This window comes from Artibeus jamaicensis, unplaced genomic scaffold (genome assembly GCF_021234435.1).
Source record: "Artibeus jamaicensis isolate MK-2021 breed Jamaican fruit bat unplaced genomic scaffold, CSHL_Jam_final scaffold_369, whole genome shotgun sequence".
NCBI classification, from domain to species: Eukaryota; Metazoa; Chordata; class Mammalia; order Chiroptera; family Phyllostomidae; genus Artibeus; species Artibeus jamaicensis.
In genome coordinates, this window is record NW_026522042.1 from 8,543,558 (window position 1) to 8,563,622 (window position 20,065).

At 40.1% G+C, this 20,065-nt stretch overlaps 1 long non-coding RNA gene across 2 annotated transcripts in view; it reads left to right on the forward strand.

Moving 5' to 3' along the window:
* Positions 1 to 20,065, forward strand: part of LOC128626186 (uncharacterized) — a 261,452-nt gene that overhangs the window by 198,683 nt on the left and 42,704 nt on the right. The window contains exons 3-4 of one of the 2 annotated variants that reach the window (XR_008390115.1): positions 2,973 to 3,058; positions 14,164 to 14,255. This is a non-coding gene — a long non-coding RNA (uncharacterized LOC128626186). Of the gene's footprint in view, positions 1 to 2,972; positions 3,059 to 14,163; positions 14,256 to 20,065 lie in introns of those variants that run through there. The other variant, XR_008390114.1, reaches the window with a different exon arrangement.

Sequence of the window (20,065 nt, forward strand, 5' to 3'; positions counted from 1 at the left end):
TTAGAATGGAATCAGTGATACCTACTTCATAAGAGTATTGTTTTGATTATTGTCAAGTGCTGTGTTATGCAACTTCAATGAGCTCCTCATCTGTAAAGTGGAATCAGTGATACCTACTTCATAAGAATATTGTTTTGATTATATGGGTACATACATATGAAAAACAAAATAATATTTCAGAGCAACATGAGTCAGGGTGAAGTGCATGAGTCTTATAATTAGACAGATTACACCAGGCCAGTGAAAGATTGGGTTATTATTGGTTTGCCATGCAAACTGGCAGAGTTTCCTGTTAGGGCTGGAATAAATTTCCTTGCCCCTTACTCAATGCTGAGTAATTGCTTTGGCCAGCGGAGTGTTAGTAGAAGTGTCATGGCCATGAGAAGCAAGTAGCATATGTTTCCCTTCACTCTCTTGTGCTTTTCATCTGCATTTGGAGAGCATGTCCAAGTTAGTCGGCTGTTTTCAAAAAGAATGAGGAGGCATGTAGAGTTAACTTGAACCCAACCTGTGCATTGGAGCCAAGTGGATGGTACGAGCTGAGCCACAGCTTATCTTTAGACCAGTGAGTGATAAGTAAATGTCATTCTTGTCTAGAGAGGGCTTTGGGGTCAGTCATTACCTAGCACTAGTTGACTACTATATGGTTCCAGTCAATTATCTCAAATGAAGAATTCATTTTCTGCAGAAGTGTTCAGATGGTTTTACATTAATTTCTAGACATGCCTAAAGGTAGGAGCTATAATATTCTCTCTGTGCATTTCTGGAAATCCATGGACTAAGAAGCAAAATACATCTTAACATTAAATCAGGTGCCTTAGCATAATTTTGTATATTTATCATATAGCTTTGTATACTTTATATTTATTTATAAATATGGAATACAAATTGCCTAATTTTATATCTAGCTTATCTCTGTGAATTCATAAAATGTACCTATTACAGGCATAATTCTTCCCTTAAGATACATCTACTGGCATAAAGCATGAAAAGATTTCCTCCAAATTCTGGTCACTCAGAGTCCTTGAGGTCTCTCCTTACTGGAAGAGATCCACTGTCCTGGTTTAGTTTTGCAGCTGAGATATGGGGATGATGGGGAGGCCTTTCCATATTCTGCAGTGCTTCCATCCATAGCTTTAAATTGAGAGTGTATGTGTTCTCTGTATGTAGTATTGAAATGAGCTGAAATTTAAAAAGACCCCAAAATAGAAGGTCAAAGTATATATATATTGCTTTCCCTTGTGTAATGTTTTTGAAATCAGCCGTCTTGGAAGAGAGAAAAACTCTGATCTTCGCAGTCAGTGGTGTAGCCCAATTCCTTCCCACTCATAACTCTGCCATCAAATAGAGTACTGTCATCATCTCCATGGTTACAACCAAGTGACATATGCCCAGGTTTCAGCCAGTAGAAGAGGGAAAAGAAAGCTGAGGTGTCCCTACAGTTTTAAGGCTCCAGCCAGAGGTGACACATACCACTTTTGATCACATGTTATTAAACACTTAGTCACATGGCCCTATGTAACTGCAAGGGGTACTGGGAAATGCAGTCTTCAGCTAGGCAGCCAAGTCCTGAGCTTAAACTGAAGGACTATGAAAGTCAACAACATGTGCAGTATGTTGAAGAAAAAGGACCTCTCTTACTCTCTTCTCCACCTGAAGAGAAACCCCTTTCACTCTTGTGCTGTTGCAACTTCTACATTTCTCTTAATCTGTGATGTAAATTTTTAGGGTCACATATAGAGAGTTTATACTTCAATTCTCTACTTTATAGTGACATTGTACTACTTACTTTGGAGTCTCAGTTGCCTTATATCTTTAAAAAGGGCACTAAATATTCATCTTGTAGAGTTACAACCTATAACAGAAGTGCTTGTAGAAGTACTTGCATCAGTGGCTGGCACACGCCAAGCAAGCTTCTAGTACATATATCCTATTGTAATTGTGGTTGTTGTATAATTTTTGTTGTCGTAATGGTCAGGGGCATTCATGACTGATAGGTCCTACAGATTCTGTGGTTGGAGTGAACCTGAGATGCTCATTCACATATGAGTCAGATCCCAAGAAGGGGCTCTCACTGCCCTGCCCCTGTACCTGACTGCCCTCCGCCTACCCCGTACCATTCCTCAGAAGGTCAGACACCTCTGTTGTGTGGCATCTTGGGCGGGTTGGCACCTGTGCTCAGAGCCTCGTTTCTGTGGTGTCACTCCTCTCAACTCCCCAAACAACTCCTCTCCAACCATATGAAAGGGGCCAGTGCAAGCCATGCAACTCTGCACCTGTCTGCTGGGCCTGCTTATGACAGAAGAAGATCTCTTCCTGCAGAGCCTCACCAGCTTGGCTTGGTCAGCCCCTGACCACCTGGTAGAATCTGTGGCGAGACCCTGCAAAGCAGGCCTGTGCAGATGTCTTCATGGTGGGCTTGTGTGGGGGCTCTCCAGTCCAAATGTGCTCCCTACCTTGCTTTTAAGGAGGTGGGATGGGTTTTATGTAGGTTGCTTAGGGGATTGCCACCCTAAGTGAAGGGAAATTGGCCTTAGGGTCACTGAAAAGTTCCTGGCCGATATGATTTCACAGTCCCCAGTAGGTGGGAATTACCTTGTGCTTTTGTTCTCTGAGTTTAGTGAATACATTCAAGCTGACCACTCCCTCCACCCCCCAGACTCACTAGAACTGAGCTGTCCAACATACATTTGGACTATGTGTGACTAGTGAGCTCTTTAAATGTGCTAAAAATTTAAATATATGATGAGTCTCAAAGATTGTATAGTATGAAAATATTTGAATATTATTAAATAATTTTAAATGGATTATGTTAAAAGAATGCTTTGGAAATCCTGACTTAAATATAATACATTGTTAAGTACAAAAAATACATTTATTCATTTTGTTTTCTAATTTTACTTTTTAGAAAATGCCACTAGTAGGACATTTAAAATTACATATGTGACTCAGATGATATTTTTTTTGGACAGAACTACAGACTATGGATCCAAGTCATGCAGGGGTATGAATTTCAGCTCTGTTTGTGTCCCAAGGAAGTTGAAGACAACTTCAAGAGGTAAGCAGGTGTTTCAAAAGGACATACTAGAAATGCATTTTGCCAATGCAAGAACTTTGGAAAGACTGTTGACTACCACTAGCTGACTCTGGGAGTTTTTCTATTGTTGATCAAAATCCTAAAGCAAAATTGTTATGGTTAAAAGTACCTGGCACTGTATGAATTATTATTAAATTTTATAAATTTCAAATGATGTCAATCTTTACATAAGGAGGACTTGAAGAAGATAATTTGGGTGACTCAGACTGAAAATTAGAAATGATGAGATACAGCCCTGGCTGGTGTAGCTCAGTGGATTGAGCACAGGCCTACGAAGCAAAGGGTCACTATCTCGATTCCCAGTCAGGGCACATGCCTGGGTTGCAGGCCAGTTCCCATCAGGGGACCCACAAGGGGCAACCATACATTGATATTTCTCTCCCTCTTTCTTTCCCTTCCCTTCTAAAGATAAATAAATAAAATTTTTTTAAAAAGAAAAATTACGAGATACAAAATTTTAACATTAACTGTCAGAACATATATTTTTTAAATACTTTTGTCACATGCTTAATTTATGTTTAAGAAAAATAAGTGACAATGTCTAAGCAAGTCTTAGGAAGATTCTAATTAGTTGAGAATGTTTCTTTCCAGTTACTCTCTCTTTATATTCTGATGGATAAAATACTACTTTATGAATCAGGGATGGGGGAACTCACACGCATGGGATGCTGGTTCTGAACTGAATTCTGGTAGACAAGGGGAGATCTATACTAGCAGCCTGGCAGTTCTTAAAGCTTAAACACTCAGGGCATTGTTCCATCAACTTTTAGAAACCTGGTTTTTGTGGTATATGTATGTATCAGTCAGGCTACAATCGGAAAAGCAGAACCACTAGGTGATTCATTCATTCATTCATTCATTCATTCATTCATTCATTCATTCATTCATTCATTCACAGATTCATGGATTCATTTATTTGTGTATTGATATTGAGGAATTTATTGTGGGGTTTGATCTTATGCAGTTGAGGGAGCTAACTAGCAGGTTTGTGAGGCTCTTGTTTTTTGTGTCGGATGCTAAAGCTTGAAGTCCACAAAGATAAGGGAAGATACATGCAAAGCAGAGAAGAGCAGGACTAAGCAGAACCCACAAGCATCAGCTCTTACTGCCTTTTCCCTTGATGGCATGGCTTTCTTGCAGGAACCAGGCCCTTCATCATGGGCTACACACACACACACACACACACACACACACACACACACAACACAGTGCACACTGGAGGAAGAATTTAGCAGAAGGTGGAGAGCAGTTGTGGCCCTGGCCTCTGTCTCATACCAGTGAGGTAACCAGAGGACAAGTGGTTTGTGTGACTTTCAGCAATGGCTGCTGCACCACCTCCAGCCTCCACATCTGCGTCTCTGTGGCTCATGTCAGTGGAAAGATACAGGAAGGGAACATCTGGGAAATGTAGTTCATCCAGGCCAAGTGGACATCACACAAAGCCACTACAGTGTCTCTTCAAGAGTGTATTTTTCTTTTCTGTGCTTTTCAATCTGTTTGGTGTCTGGTGACACTGGACATATATGTTTAGTCTTTTCTGTTTTTCTTTTCATCTCCTTGGCATGTTTTTAACACATTTGCATTGTCTCCTTGGTGTATCTCTCTTTGTTGCTGGTATTTTAGAGCCTGTTTTTTCTCTCTAACTCTATCTTTTCCTTCCTGTATCTTTGCCTCTTGGCCTCTTGTTTGTCTGCCTTACTCTCTTCCTCTTTTGTGATGAAGACATTAAGTTGCTTTTACATTTTTTTAAATCCATTTAGTAAATATATTTTTATGGTCTCTATTCTTAATGTTCAAATAGACTACAGGACAACTTAGATTGCTTTCTAGAAAAATAAATAAATCAACTTAAAAAGAAGTTGAATGACCCTAGATTAATGTTTTCTGTGAGCAAATTGCCCTGGTGGAAATAATCTAATCAATATTAAAAGTAAATGATGCCAAACCTTAATGGATGCCTTAGAGCAGCTCTGACAGCTGCTGTATGTCACCCTTTGTCACAACAACACTTGCCCCACACTCCATCTGGTTTTTAAAGGGTATTTATTACCTCATTTTACTGTTATGTGCTTTTCAGATTAGGGATTGCCACAGGCACGTCAGAGCTGAGAGCTACCACTAAAGTTAAGGGAGCTCCAGAAAGTTTTATTTTTCAAGCAACTTTCTGGAGACCTTTTAAACCACTATCCATTTATATTAATTACCCAGTTATTGAAAATAAAATTGCCTATGTGGATGTTGCTATTGTTTCGCCACACTCCCATGTGGGCCAGATCAATGAGACATTTTCTATTACCTAAGTGCATGGAGTTGGAGTTCGGGGGAAGGGTACTTTGAAAGCATCACTTGTTGTTCCATGTGGCACTGGGGCGTTCACCAAGAGGAAAGATTTAAACTCGCCGAGAATAGCAGAGAGCAGAGAGATACTTGAGTAGAGAAAAATAAATGTCAGAATTGGCGAGATGGGAGAGTGAAAACAAATCTCTTCTGCTTCTTAGCTTAACTAGGACAGTTAAGCTAAGTGTACATTCAAGAAACCTCCATCTGAAACTTGTAGGTAGGTGGAGGTGTCTGGGTGTTGCCTACCTGTGTAGGTTTTGGCCCTTTCTGGGCAAGAAGGGCTAATGGGGCCCTTAGTTCAGGATGTAGGACTGTTCATAACAGCTGGGCTTTTCTCTCAAGTACCTGTGGATCCCACTGCACACGCGTCCTAGTCACAAGCCACAGATTGGAACAGGTGATTTAAATTCTAATACTGGTATCTGACGTTGGTATAGAATTTTAGAATTTACAGTGTTTTCATGCACAGTGCCTCAGAATGAGGAGAATAAAAAGAAGAACCAATCACCACAATGAGAGCAAAGAACAAGACAATATATAGGGAAGATGGAGCCCGTGGGTGGGGACCAGTTGAAGGTATGAAACAGAGAATGGCAGTTAACCCGAGGAACCAGGTGCCTTATCTCTGATCTCATCAACCCATGACTGTAAATTCCCTGAGACATTGTGAAAAGAGATGCAGCAGATGGGAGAGTATTAAGATTTCACAGTTGAGACTCCAAAATGAGGAAGAGCATTTGGAAAGAATTAGTACCAGGACTTCAGAAAAGGGCAGCTGTGCAGACTGCTTTTACTAAGTTCGTGTGAACTGTGTCCTGAAAACAAACTTCAAGTCTCGCAGGGCTGGGAACACTGAGGAAAGTCCACATGTGTTTCATGCAGCTCATTGGCCACGGGATGGAAGAGGCAGACAGTCAGTCGGCTGTCACCTCCTTCAGCAGTCAGGATGTTGGAAGTGAGTGTGTTGGGCAGGAGGGTTGTTGATTTAAGCAGCCAAAGGACCTGAGGTCTGGCAATGCAGAAACTAAAATGGTCCCAGCTGACTTCACTGACACCACCGTCCTGTGACTCCTCTGGACTGGCTAATGAAGTGTGAGCAAAAACCCTGCAGGTTTCCCGCCCCAGATGCCGACATCAGTAGGGAGAAGACCACAGCCACCTGTCTACTCAAAGGCTTGACAGCACTTAGTTCCTCAGGGGTGGTTCCTGTGTAGATTAAGTGTCTGTTTTTCCTAGTTTGTGCTGTTTATCTTAAAGCGAGGATGCCTTTGATCTTAGCAATGAAGCTGTTCTCTCTACTCTAGGGTTTGCACATCCATTGCTTTTCTCTGCAGCACATCCGGGCATCCTTGACAAGTAGACTTGGGGTGTTCAAAACAATGGGCTTCTTTCAAGTTTGCTATGATCTTCTCCATAGTGTGGGCTTCCCTGATGCAAGGGAGAAGAAAATAAACAAAAAACAACATGCTTTTAGTGCTGCCTCAGCCCCGTTTTATAGGCGTCATGACTGGGCTCGTGTTTCCTTTCTTCAGCAGGAGGTGACCATGCTGGGTTGTCTTCAAGTCCACTGGCAAGTTTATAACGTGTGACAGAAGCAAGTTGGGCGCCATCTGCCAGCCTTTCTGTTTGTAATAAGCTCATGCTTCCCACTACAATTACTAGCAGATTGGTTCAACATTTTGAAGGCCTCATAAACACAAAGAAACTTTACTGAAGTGAAGAATCGGGAAGGAATTTGGATGTGTCTCTTGGAAGAAGTCAGTAATAGCATTTGAGGAGAAGGTGGCGGTGCACAGCTCATCGATAGGAACAGAAGGGTGGATGCTGGGGAGGCGTGGGGGAGGTGGGGTGTGCAGGAGCTGCTATGCAGGGCTAAGCTGGCACAACGATAGCTTCTCTGTCATGGCTGGGAAGGGTCTGGGACCATGGTAATGGTAACAAGTCAGGATGCTGCCCATTGACTGTCCTCTGGGGAAGGTGTGAAAGTCATGGCATGTGAAGCCTGTGGATCAAAGGACCTGGCCCAGGGGACAGATTGCTTTCCTTGCTGTTGGACTAGAGCCAGAAAGCTGCTAGGGGCGACAAGCAGAAGATGGTATCTCAATCGTGTCTTCTTTAGTTAGAATGTCTCAGAGGTGCACTCTTAATGGAAGCCAGTCTTACACTAAATTGCTCAGGACAAATCCCTGGGAGGCTTATAATGAATGTCAGTGTGGGAAGGTGACAGAAATCCCTTTGGTATTCAGATGTTACAGTGTTGTCTTTGTACATGTTTGACTAGGTCATTGTCCATAAGCAAGACTCCTTTAATAGAAACCTCCCAAGCAGAGTGAAAACAGGCAATGATACTGTTTTCCCTTCATGCCTTCATCTTTACAATGCTAAGGAACAATAAATAATTTATGTTAATCTGGTCTGAGTGGGGATTAACCATTACTTCAAGGATTAGCCTTGCTAGGATTTGGTTCATGTGTTTGGCCTTGTATTACACAGTTTAGTGAGGGGACACAAAGGAAAACTGAATAGGCATTTATTTATTTATTTATTTATTTATTTATTTATTTATTTATAGAAAGAGGAGAAGGGAAGGAGAAAGAGTGGGAGAAAAACATCAATGTGTAGTTGCCTCTCATGTGTCCCCTACTGGGGACCTGGCCTGCAACCCAAGCATGTGCCCTGACTAGGACTCAAACCAGCAACCCCTTGCTTCACAGGCCCATGCTCAATCCACTGAGCTACACCAGCCAGGGCTGAAATAGGCATATTCTTGAATTATGTGCCATGTTATCTGCAATAACAATTCTGTTGCTGTTTTTCTTATGACCATGCTCACTGTAGAGATTTTGGAAGGTACAGAGTATACTTTGAAAATCAGTATTACTATTACCTTCTCCACCAGAGGACACTGCTGTTCATGTTGGGAGACATTTCTCTGTAGTTGTTTTCTTTGCCTCTATAAATCATAGAACATGTTATTATCAACATTTTAAAATTTTAAGATGGGCATGATTCTTATTTCCCCTTGAAAAGATTTTTATTTATTTAATTTTAGAAAGAGGGGAAGAGAGAAATATCAATGTGGGAGAGAAACATTAATTGGTCGCCTCTTGCACAACCCCAACCAGGGGCCTGGCTCTCAACCTGGGCATGTGCTCTGGCCAGGAATCTAACCAGTGACCTTTTGGTTTTCGGGACAATGCCCAGTCGTCTGACCCCTAGCAGCAGGACCTCAGCGGTTTTTAAAGTAGACCAAGGCAGTCTCGTCTTCACTGGCTTGGATGTTTCAGCTTTGCCCTCCTGACTTCCCTACTCCAAGCATCTCACACGGGGTTGCTTCTGCCCTCACCTCATTTCATCCCATCAACCAATGTGCCTCTCCTTGACTTGTGGTTCTTTTGAGGACATTTCCCCACCATCTGTCCCACATTCTAGTGCTAACCTTCAATAATACATGTATATTTAAGTGGAAATTTTTTTATATAATTATTTTTTAATTTAGTTATTTTCAAGTACAGTTTTTTGTCTATTTCTCCCATCCCAGCCCCCCCAGTCCCATGCTCCCCACTTCCCTTTCATCTCCAACCCCCCCTAGCTCTCGTCCCTGCGTCCTTCATATTTGTTCCTCCAAATCCCTCCCCCCTTCCCCCTTAAATCCCCTTCCCTCTTCCCTCTGGTCACTGTCCCCGTGTTCTCTATTTCAGTGTCTTTGTTTTTATTCTGCTTGCTTGTTTGTTTTGTTGTTTAGCTTCCTGTTAAAGGTGAGATTATATGGTATTTGTCTTTCAACACCTGGCCTATTTCACTCAGCATAATGCTTTCCAGTTCCATCCATGTTGTTGCAAAGGGTAGTAGCTCCTTCTTTCTCTCTGTTGCATAGAATTCCATTGTGTATATGTACCACAATTTTTGGATCCATTCATTTACTGATGGGCACCTAGGTTGCTTCCAACTCTTGGCTATTGTAAATTGTGCTGCTATGAACATTGTGGTGCATAGGTTCTTTAAAATTGATGTTTCAGGGTTCTTAGGATATAATCCTAGCAGTGAAATTGCTGGGTCAAAAGGCAGGTCAATTTTTATTTTTCTGAGAAAATTCCATACTGTTTTCCATAATGGTTGTACCAGTCTGCAATCCCACCAACAGTGAACTAAGGACCCCTTTTCTCCACAACCTCTCCAACATTTGTTGTTTGTTGCTTTGTTCATGATAGCCATCCTGACTGGTGTAAAGTGGTATCTCATTGTGGTTTTAATTTGCATCTCTCTGATAGCTAACGATATTGAGCATCTCTTCATGTGTCTCTGGATATTCTGTATGTCTTCCTTGGAGAAGTGCCTGTTCAAGTCCTTTTCCCATTTTTTAATTGGGTTAGATGTCTTCTTAGAGTGGAGTCATGTAAGTTCTTTGTATATTTTAGAGATTAAACCTGTGTCTGAGGTATCATTGGCAAATATATTTTCCCATACAGTTGGTTGTCTTTTTAATTTAATACTGTTTTCTTTAGCCATGCAGAAGCTTTTTATTTTGATGAGATCCCATTTGTTTATTCTTTCCTTTATATTCCTTGCTCTAGGGGACATATCAGTAAAAATGTTGCTGCTTGGAATATCTGAGATTTTCTTGCCAATGTTTTCCTCTAGAACTTTAATAGTGCCATGGCTTATATTTAAGTCTTTTATCCACCTTGACTTTATTTTGGTGTATGGTGTAAGTTTGTGCTCCAGTTTCATTTTTTTGCACGTAGCTGTCCAGTTCTCCCAACTCCATTTGTTTTTTTTTTTATTGATTATGCCATTACATTTCCTCTATTCCCCCCTCCCTTCCCCTCCACCCCGCTTCCCCTCCCCACCACTTCCCCCTTTAGTTCATGAACATGTGTCTCAAATTCTTTAGATTCTGTATTTCCCCTACTATTCTTACCCTCCCCCTATCTATTTTCTATCTACTGTCTATACTACTTATTTTCTGTACCTTCTCCCCCTTCCCCTCCTCCCACTCCCCTGTTGCTAACCCTCCATGAGATCTTCATTTCTATGGTTCTGCTCCTGATCTAGCTATCCTCTTAGTTTGCTTTTGTTTTAGGTGTGGTTCTTAATAACTGTGAGTTTGCTGTCCTTTCACTGTTCATCTTTTTTATCTTTTTCTTAGGTAAGTCCCTTTAACATTTCATATAGTAAGGGCTTGGTGATGATGAACTCCTTGAATTTGGTCTTATCTGAGAAGCACTTTATCTGTCCTTCCATTCTAAATGAAAGTTTTGCTGGGTAGAGCAATCTTGGTTGTAGATCTTTGGTTTTCATGACTTGGAATACCTCTGTCCAGCCCCTTCTTGCCTGTAAGGTCTCTTTTGAGAAATCAGCTGACAGTCTGATGGGAACTCCTTTGTAGGTGACTGTCCCCTTAGCTCTTGCTGCTTCTAGGATTCTCTCCTTCATTTTAATCTTGGCTAATGTAATGATGATGTGCCTTGGTGTGTTCCTTCTTGGGTCCAACTTCTTTGGGACTCTCTGAGCTTCCTGGATTTCTCGGAAGTCTATTTCCTTTGCCATCTTGGGGAAATTCTCCTTTATTATTTGTTCAAATAATTTTTCAACTGGTGGTTGTGCCTTTCCCCCTTCTGGTACCCCTATAATTTGGATGTTGGAACGTTTAAAGATGTCCTGGAGGTTCCTAAGCTTCTCCTCATTTTTCTGAATTCTTATTTCTTCATTCCTTTCTGTTTGATCATTTTTTTCTTCTGTCTGGTCCTCTCCCTTGATTTGAGTCCCAATTTTCTTTCCATTACTATTGGTCTCTTTTGTATCAGCATTCATTTCAATTAATTTAGCTTCCATATGTTTCTCTAATTTGTGACTAAAATCCACCAGTTCTGTAAGGATCTTTATAACCAGTGTTTTGAACTGTGCATCTGAAAGACTGGCTATTTCTTCATCACTTAAGTCTATCGGTTCTGGGGCTCTGAGTTGTTCTAGAGCCATTTTTGGTTTATTCGTGCTGTTTAGTGAGCGGAACGAAGCCTTAGTTGTTTACCAGGACGGGCGACCCAGGTCGCTGGTTTGTGACGCTGTGTGTGGGGGCGGGGTCAGAGAGGGAGCAATGGCGTCCGCTAGCCCAGCGCTTCCAGTCACTCAAACGCCTCGGGCTTGCTTATCCAATCCTAATTTTGCGAGCCTGCTGCACCGCGCGGGTTTCCCTTCTCACTGGTTTCTCCGCACGTAAATGCACGCGACGGACTGACCCACCGCGCCTCTTCCCTGTGCGCTCCGGCCGCTCACTGGCGATCAGCGCCCTCGGTTGCCTGCATGCACCGCGCACTGCCCCGGGAATTTTTTCTTGCTAACCTGCTCCGCTGCTGGCCTCGCTCCTCGTACCGGTCCAGCCGAGTATCTAGTTGTCCTTTGGACTCCGTATTGTCGATTTTCCGTGTGGCTTGGTTGTGACTGCTGTTAAAAATAGTTGTTCTTAGATTTGGTTGTGCACAGAGGTGAGGTGGATCCTCCACCTACTTCTCCATCTTGGTGGAAGTCCCCCCCAACTCCATTTGTTGAAGAGGATATCTTTACTCCATTTTATGTTATTGCCCCCTTTGTCAAATATTAATTGACTGTAGAGAGTTGGGTTAATTTCTGGGCTCTCTATTCTGTTCCATTGGTCTATGTGCCTGTTTTTATGCCAGTACCAGGCCGTTTTGATTACAGTGGCCCTGTAATACTGTTTGATGTCAGGTATTGTGATCCCTCCTACTTTGTTCTTCTTTCTCAAAATAGCAGCTGCTGTTTGGGCTCATATATGGTTCCATATAAATTTTTGAAGTGTTTGTTCTATGTCTGTGAAATATGCCATTGGTACTTTAATAGGGATTGCATTGAATCTGTATATTGCTTTGGGTATTACGGACATTTTGATGATGTTAATTCTTCCAATCCATGAACAAGGAATATGTTTCCATTTGTTTGTGTCTTCCCTGATTTCTTTCTTCAGTGCTGTGTAGTTTTCTGCATACAGGTCTTTTACCTCCTTGGTTAGGTTTATTCCCAGATATTTTATTTTTCTTTTTGCTATATCGAATGGGATTTTTTCCCTTGATTTCTGCTTCTGCTGATTCATTGTTCGTATACAAAAATGCCTTTGATTTCTGGATATTGACTTTGTATCCTCCTGTTTTGCCAAATTCATTTATTAGGTCGAGCAGTTTTTTGGTAGAGTCTATAGGATTTTTCCATGTACACTATCATGTCATCTGCAAACAGTGACAGTTTTGTTTCCTCCTTTCCTATTTGGATGCCTTTTATTTCCTTTTCTTGCCTAATCGCTGTGGCCAAAACTTCCAAAACTATATTGAATAGAAGTAGTGAAAGTGGACATCCTTGTCTTGTTCCTGATCTTAGTGGAAAAGCTTTTAATTTTTGCCCATTGAGTATGATGTTGGCTGTAGGTCTCTCATATATGGCCTTTATTATGTTGAGGAATGCTCCCTCTACTCCCACTTTGCTGAGTGTTTTTATCATAAATGGGTGTTGTACCTTATCAAAAGCTTTTTCCACATCTATTGATATGATCATGTGGTTTTTGTCTTTGCTTTTGTTTATGTGATGTATTACATTTACTGATTTGCGAATGTTGAACCATCCTTGCATCCCTGGGATGAATCAAGTGGGAATTTTTTGAACACCCAGAAACCATTGTCACCATGTGATCACATATGATCCACTTATGCCTGAGGTGGGTTGAGATGTCCTCAAATCCTGGCCTGCTGTGCTTGGAGTCTTTAGTTGGACCTCCATAAGTGATGACTAGCAAATGTTCTCACCGTTGGTGCTTCAGAGTGGTGTTTCCCTTTCAGCCTTAACTTAAGCTTTCCATTTATAATCTGATTATGAAGACAGTCTATTTCCATCTGAGAATCTGTCTCTTTCCTCTTGTTTCTCTGTTATAAACATCATCTTATTATCTTCTAGGTGGGCCTCCAGGCCATGGAAATTGGGCATTGATTATAAAATTAAGATCGTAGGTCATAGAATAAAGGTGATATTTCTATTTAAATTCTCTGGGAAGTAGAGCCTAATCAAAGGCTTAAGTGTTAATACTTTACTGAGGTGTGATGTCCAAGAAGGTGGAGAGAGGGCCAGGTAAGCAGGGATGGAGGGAGAGCAGAACAGGTGCATTATGAAGTCAGAATTGGCCACTGCTTCAGACGAGTAGTTATTCGAGCCCCCAGGTCTGCCTAAAGAGGCATAGCAAATGATGTGGACACCAGCCCACTTCAGTATGGATGAAATGAGACATTCACATGGACTACCAAGTCTGGTGGAGAAAAAGGGCAGGCATGGCTTTTCTCTCAAGGGGTGGGGGGGAAGCCTCAGCCCTTGCTCCACTGAGCTCTTATTACCTTACTGGGCACATTACATGAAAGTCCTCGTTAACTATGCACTGGTTGCTTTGGTGGTTACCTTTTATAGAAAACAAAGGAGCCAATGCCACTAATCACATCACAGAAGAGGGATATTTGCAAATGAAAAGGCAAAAGTGGTTGGACAAGTTACACTGGCCCTTGGAAGGTTTAGCATGGATTTTAGGAAGTTACTTTGCAGTAAATGTTTGCCACTAGGGGCTGGGCCCACACCACACAAAATGGTCTCCTACAGCAAATACATCTCAAGAAGACCAGTGCAGGGGAATAAATGAGGAAGGCGAACCCACCGCTTACATGTCCTGTTGGTTACAGGTTTACCTCACAGGATGACAATTTGTCAGCATTTTCAAGTTTCACTCTTGTGAATTCACATAGGTCCACGACTACAATGTTATTTCAAAAGCTCCTGGGTGAAGGTGAGTGATGTATGGCCCAGGTCTTGGGGGAGGAACTCAGGTGGCACCAGGGTGAAGCCAGATGGTCAGAATGAGATGGATGAGGCCAAGAGTACCTGTATGGTGTAAATCAATGTTCACAATAGGGAAGCAGCAGCACAAAAATGGAAGACAGAAGATGGAACGAGACAGAAAACTCTCAAACACTATGACCTTGTACATGAACTTGCCTTTGCATCCTCAGACCCTTCCATGGTGAAATAAAGACATTAATGTTGACCAAACTTCGAAATAATTGGGCGATCCTTAAAAGTACTAATCCTAGGTCTCATCCCCAGGTACTCTAATTTAAATCACCTCTGGTACAACCTAAGTATTGGGATTTGAAGAAAAAACTGCCTAGATGATTGTATTATAATATGCGGGCAAGATTGAGAATCTCTGTCTAGAATCTCTTAAGGGCTCATTCAGTTCTAAAGTGTTATGGTTCCAGCTGCTATTTTAAAAACTTCTATCAAAAAGTATTCTTCAACCAACTTCAGCTAGCTGTGTTTTGTAAGAACTTTCGAACGCAGTGAATTTATGCTTATATTTGTCCATTTAGGAATGTCTCAAATGATTGTGGGTTCCTCAACTTTAAACAAATTATAAATTAAGTTAATTATTTCAATTGGGCTTTGATTTATATGTTTTTGTTTCTCCAGAATAACTCTGTTGCAATTTCGATTAGCTGCATATTCCAGTTCTTCAGAACCTCTGCCTGGTGATTTTCTTGTTGCCAAATTCTTTTGGAGAAATTGTTCACTGGAAACTCTTTTTCCTATTTTGCAATATCTGGACTGATTTTCAGTTACTGTTCTATAAAAATGTGAAATACTAAGCAGATATGAAATTTAAACAATAGAAAATATATGTACAGTATAGGGAGGAAAGATATTTTTAAAAAATGCTCATGCATGCACTACCCACTGTAGGAAAAAATGCAGTTAAAATCAACTGTGTGTACACCCTTGCATTTTAACCTATCCCGCTAGTGCCGCTCAGAGGAACCCAGCATCATCGATGTGGGTTTCATTTATGATTCTCTTGCTTCTCTTTTAACTTTGTATGTTAGTAAGGCTAAACAATTCATTGGTCTGTGTTGCATATTTTTGAACTTTATATAAATGAAATCATATTATATGAATTCTTCTTGCTTTTTAGGACTAGATTCACCTGGGATTTATTTATGTTGCTGTAGCTTCAAATTATTAATTTGTACTGCCATATGTTGTGCTATAATAAGACTAAATTATAATTCATCTCTTTGTTTAGGTTAGATAGCAAATAACCTTAAAACACTGAGTGGCTGGTTTCTTGCTCAAATGTTTGATGCAGATGTGTCCTGTTAGGAAGCTCTCGCTCTTGTGTGTGAAGAGCGAACTCAGGGACCCAGGCTCCTTCTGCTGTGTGCACCCACCAGCTTGTGGTCTTGGACCCCAACACGGACGTGGGAGGAGGGATGTGGGCACTGTGTCCTGCAGGTGAGTGAGCAGAGTGAGAAATGGGGCAGGACGCAGAGAGCACACAGGAGCAAGAGAGGAGGGAGAGAAGGTTGCTGCATCACCAAGATGTCTGCACACTTCTCTACATTTTAGACAGAACTCAATGCCAGGGTCCCATCTAAATAGCAGGCAGACTGGAAATGTGGTCTTTCTACGTGCCTGATATGAAAATAACGTGGCGTGTTCTCTGACATGCCATCACACCTTGAGGAACATTTAAATTGTTTTCCTCTATTATAGTTGAGCTGCCATAGACTTTTTATGTCTCTCAACATCCATGTGTAAGAGTTTCTCTTGCACAGTTGCTTTTCAACAATTTTCAACCTTGAGATATATTTTAGAAAATCTCCCAATATGAACACTTACTCACATAAATACTTTCAGGTGGGAGAGAATGATTACCAAGAAAAACTCACCAATTATTCTTTAAATAAATTTGCCAATCTAGAGTTCTCAGTTTCTAATTTTTCCAACCTGTGTAAACTTTAATACTAATTCTCTTCAAGGAGAAAGAACTAAAAGCTAATGCTGAGACATTACCTGCTCACCTTTTAGATTCACCAATTTTTTCAATGATAATTTCCCACAAAAATGTAATCACTTATTTCAGAAAATTGTATTGTTTTCACATTTCTTTCTTTTTTATCAAGATCATCTGACTTCTTCCCTGAACCCATGTGGGGTCATGCATGAACCAATCCAAATGGAAAGTTTCCTCAGGTCTGATGGGAGAACACCAATTTCATGAGCACAATCTATTTTATTATTAGGATTTTTTCCTTCCAATTTCATCAGTGAGTATGGGAAATACACCGTATTGACACAGAACTTATAAGGATAAGCTTTTTATTTTTCAGATGTTTGTTGCTCGCTGCATGCATATATGGATGTATTTGCATGTGTGTGTTTTGTTGAGCTGCAAATTACTTAGAAAGTACTTTGCCTGTTTTTTATTAAGTGTTTATATTTTTTATGAGTTCTCTATATACTTAACCTTTACTATTTAAATGCAAAAATTAGCAAGTGTATTTTATTTTATATACAATTTTATTATATAAATACATATTATATAAATGTGTAATAATTATAATACATAACATTTGTTTAATCAATATATAATAAATATAATGTATATATGTAAATATATAGTGTAAATTTTTTCATTTTATAATGACTATGGCAGGAGCTATAACTAAGAATATTAATATAAATTTAAGAACATTAATAATGTATAATATATTAATAAAGTAGCTCTTAAAATCGACTGGAAGGAAAGGTGAGGTCCTAAGACAATGTAGCAAGTTTTCACATTAATTCATAAGTAAAGATCATAAAATATGAAATATATATTAGAAAAGTAGAGACATTATAAGTTCCAGCTGAGCATTTTCCAAAAATGTGGAAGATTTGGCTGTTCATTTATGGCCCTATGAGGAGATGTTACCAATGTTGATGATCAGTCATTGTGTCTGCGGCCTGGAGAGAAGATGTTGTCAAAGAGAAAAATGAGAGTTGGCAGCAGGAACAGTCTATGGGGGAAATGGTTGGCGTGGGAGACGTAAAAAGGATAAAGAAGCAGAGAAAATCCTCATAATTCTACAGGGCAACTGATACTAAGAAAATATATATCTGTGTGTGTGTATATATATAGATATATTCTTTAAGACTACTCAGAAGTATAATCTACAGAGTTGAGATAATATTTTAATCAACTTTTAATATCACTTTGTATTACTATGAGTACATCTTCATGTTAACAAAAGCTTTTTATAAATAGTAATTTAAATACATGCAGTGTAGCCTTTTATAAATGTATCATTTTCTCACTTTTAGACATTTTGATTAAGTTCAATTTGCTACTATTTTTTTAAATAAGCATAATCAGAGAGATTTTGCATATAACTTCTAATTAAATTTGTTATATTACCTAGGCTCGAGTCTCAGAAATGTTACCATTGGTACAATTATATTTTTAAGCCATTTATTATGTGCTTTCTATTTCTCAGAAGAATTATGCCAATGTATACATTCTCGGCATGCCTGTTTACCATATCTTCTACATTAAGTAAGTGAAAACAGAGGAAAGCAAGAGAAGGAAGTGTTGCTAATTTAACAGGGTGTAAATTACCAGCATCACAATGTTGCTTTATTTATTTGTTTGTTTGTTCACTCATCCATTCATCCACTCATTCATCCCTTCAAAAACTCTGGCCCTCTAATGTCTGTGTGTGCACATGTGTGTCTGAAGACGATCTATTATGGCTACTTACTCAGATTCAATATTTTAATTAATGTATACATGTTTTATATATATATAGATATATCCTTATTATCTATCTATCTATCTATATATATATATATATATATATATATGTCAAGGATTTCTTTCTACTTTCACTTTAATATTATTTTTGCAAATACATCCCCCCAGTTTGCTGTTCAAGAGACTGTTTAAATATACTGATTTTGTGAAATTCCTTATTATAGTTAAAGTATTCTTCAAAGAAGTAAAATAGTAGGAGGCTCAGGGGATCCTGGGATCATCAAGGCAGCAGTGAGCATTGGAAGCCCTGTTGTGGAAGCTGTGAATTAAAATGAAAGGATGCCAAGGGTAAATGTTGCTCTGATTCTCTAGCATGGAGGGCACTTAATAAATATTAGACTCATTGCTTCCAAATCCTGACCAGGGTTTGTCTTACAACTGTCTCTCCCCCAGTCAGATATGGCAATGAATTTCTATTCTTCAATGAGTGCAAAGCATTTTTTAAAAATAATTTACAATTGGGTAATAACCGGACATTTTTCTGATTCCTTGTTTTGAGCCAACATGGTTGTCAGATCCAGATGTATGCTGAGCTGCAACAAAAGCCTATATCGCTTTGTTTCTTTTCCTTGTAGCATTAAAACTTCCTGGCATGGTCTTGTGTCTTCATATTACATAGTAGCAGGAAGGGAACAGCCACTAGCTTTGGAGGCTTAATAATAGTACTTTTTGAGTAGATGAAGCAAAGTGCAATGTAACCAAGAGACCTTTTGGTGAAGCCTGTAGCATTGTGGTTCCTCCTACATTATGCTATATTTAAAAGAGATAGAAGACTTGCCTCAGTTGGTTGTGTCTCCTTTTGAACAAGCTGCTTTGCTGGACTTGATGCAATATTTTGGTTAGCATGATGAACCTAGCCTTTCTTCTACTGAGTATTTAGCTTTATTCTTACATACAGACCAGAATTTATCTCTGCCCTTCTAAGATGTTTGTTGTGGTGGATGATTGTATAGAACCTAATTGTGTCAGGTATAAGTGATTTTCCTGCTATTTTTACCATCTTCACAACTAATTATGAGCCAAGAAGTGTCTGTAAATGTATAGTAAGGGGGGATGCACATTAAAGGGTCTGGGCTCGGAGATAATTCACTAAACAGTCTTGATTCCACTGCCTACGAACTGTGTGACTTTTTTCAACAAAGAATTTCCCCGTTCTTAGAATAGAGGCCATAACCTTATGATGTTCCTCCAGCATCAAAGCCCCTGTATCCTGCAGCTTTGTTTTCTCAACCCTGGGGCTCATTCTTCTCTGAGTCTCTGGATCCCCCAAACTAGGCTAGATCTCCTATACTTCTTGTACAGGCCTTGGAGAAATTAAAGTGCAGTGACATCCTTAACTGTTTGATCACTGTCTCAGCTATATAGGGAATGACTGCCTCCCAGCGTGGGCCCAGTAGTTTCAGGTGCCCCCAGCCCCACTGAGTACTGTCCACAGTGTACCCCGAATCCCTACCATCCAAAAAGGGGAAAAGCGAGGATGCTAGCATTTGTTCTCCTCGCTCTGACTTCCTAGTCTCCCTGCACCTGTCACTGTGGTTCCTGCTCTTCCCTCCCACCTTTGCCATCTTCCCCAGGCTCTGTGTCCTCCCTGTACTGCAGCCTGAGGTCTTTCTCCCTGTGTTTGCACATCAGTCACACTGGTGTCCTGGCAGTTCATTTTACTAGAAGAAATCTAGAAAAACTGTTTATTTTTCAGGAAGCCAAGAATTCAATTGAGCTGCTGGTGCTTTTTTTTGCTTTAGATTTAAATTTTCTCTTTTGGAAGTTAAATCTGAATATTAGCTCTTTGTCTGTGAATTCCAGCTAGAACAACACTTGTCATCCTTAAAGCAAGTGAATGCCCCACCCTAAGTATAAAAGAGTGGGTACAAAGCAACATAAAGAGAAAAGCATGTTAGTATTATTCAGTAGTTATCTCCATTGTCTTCTCTTAAGTGATTCCTATAACTTCA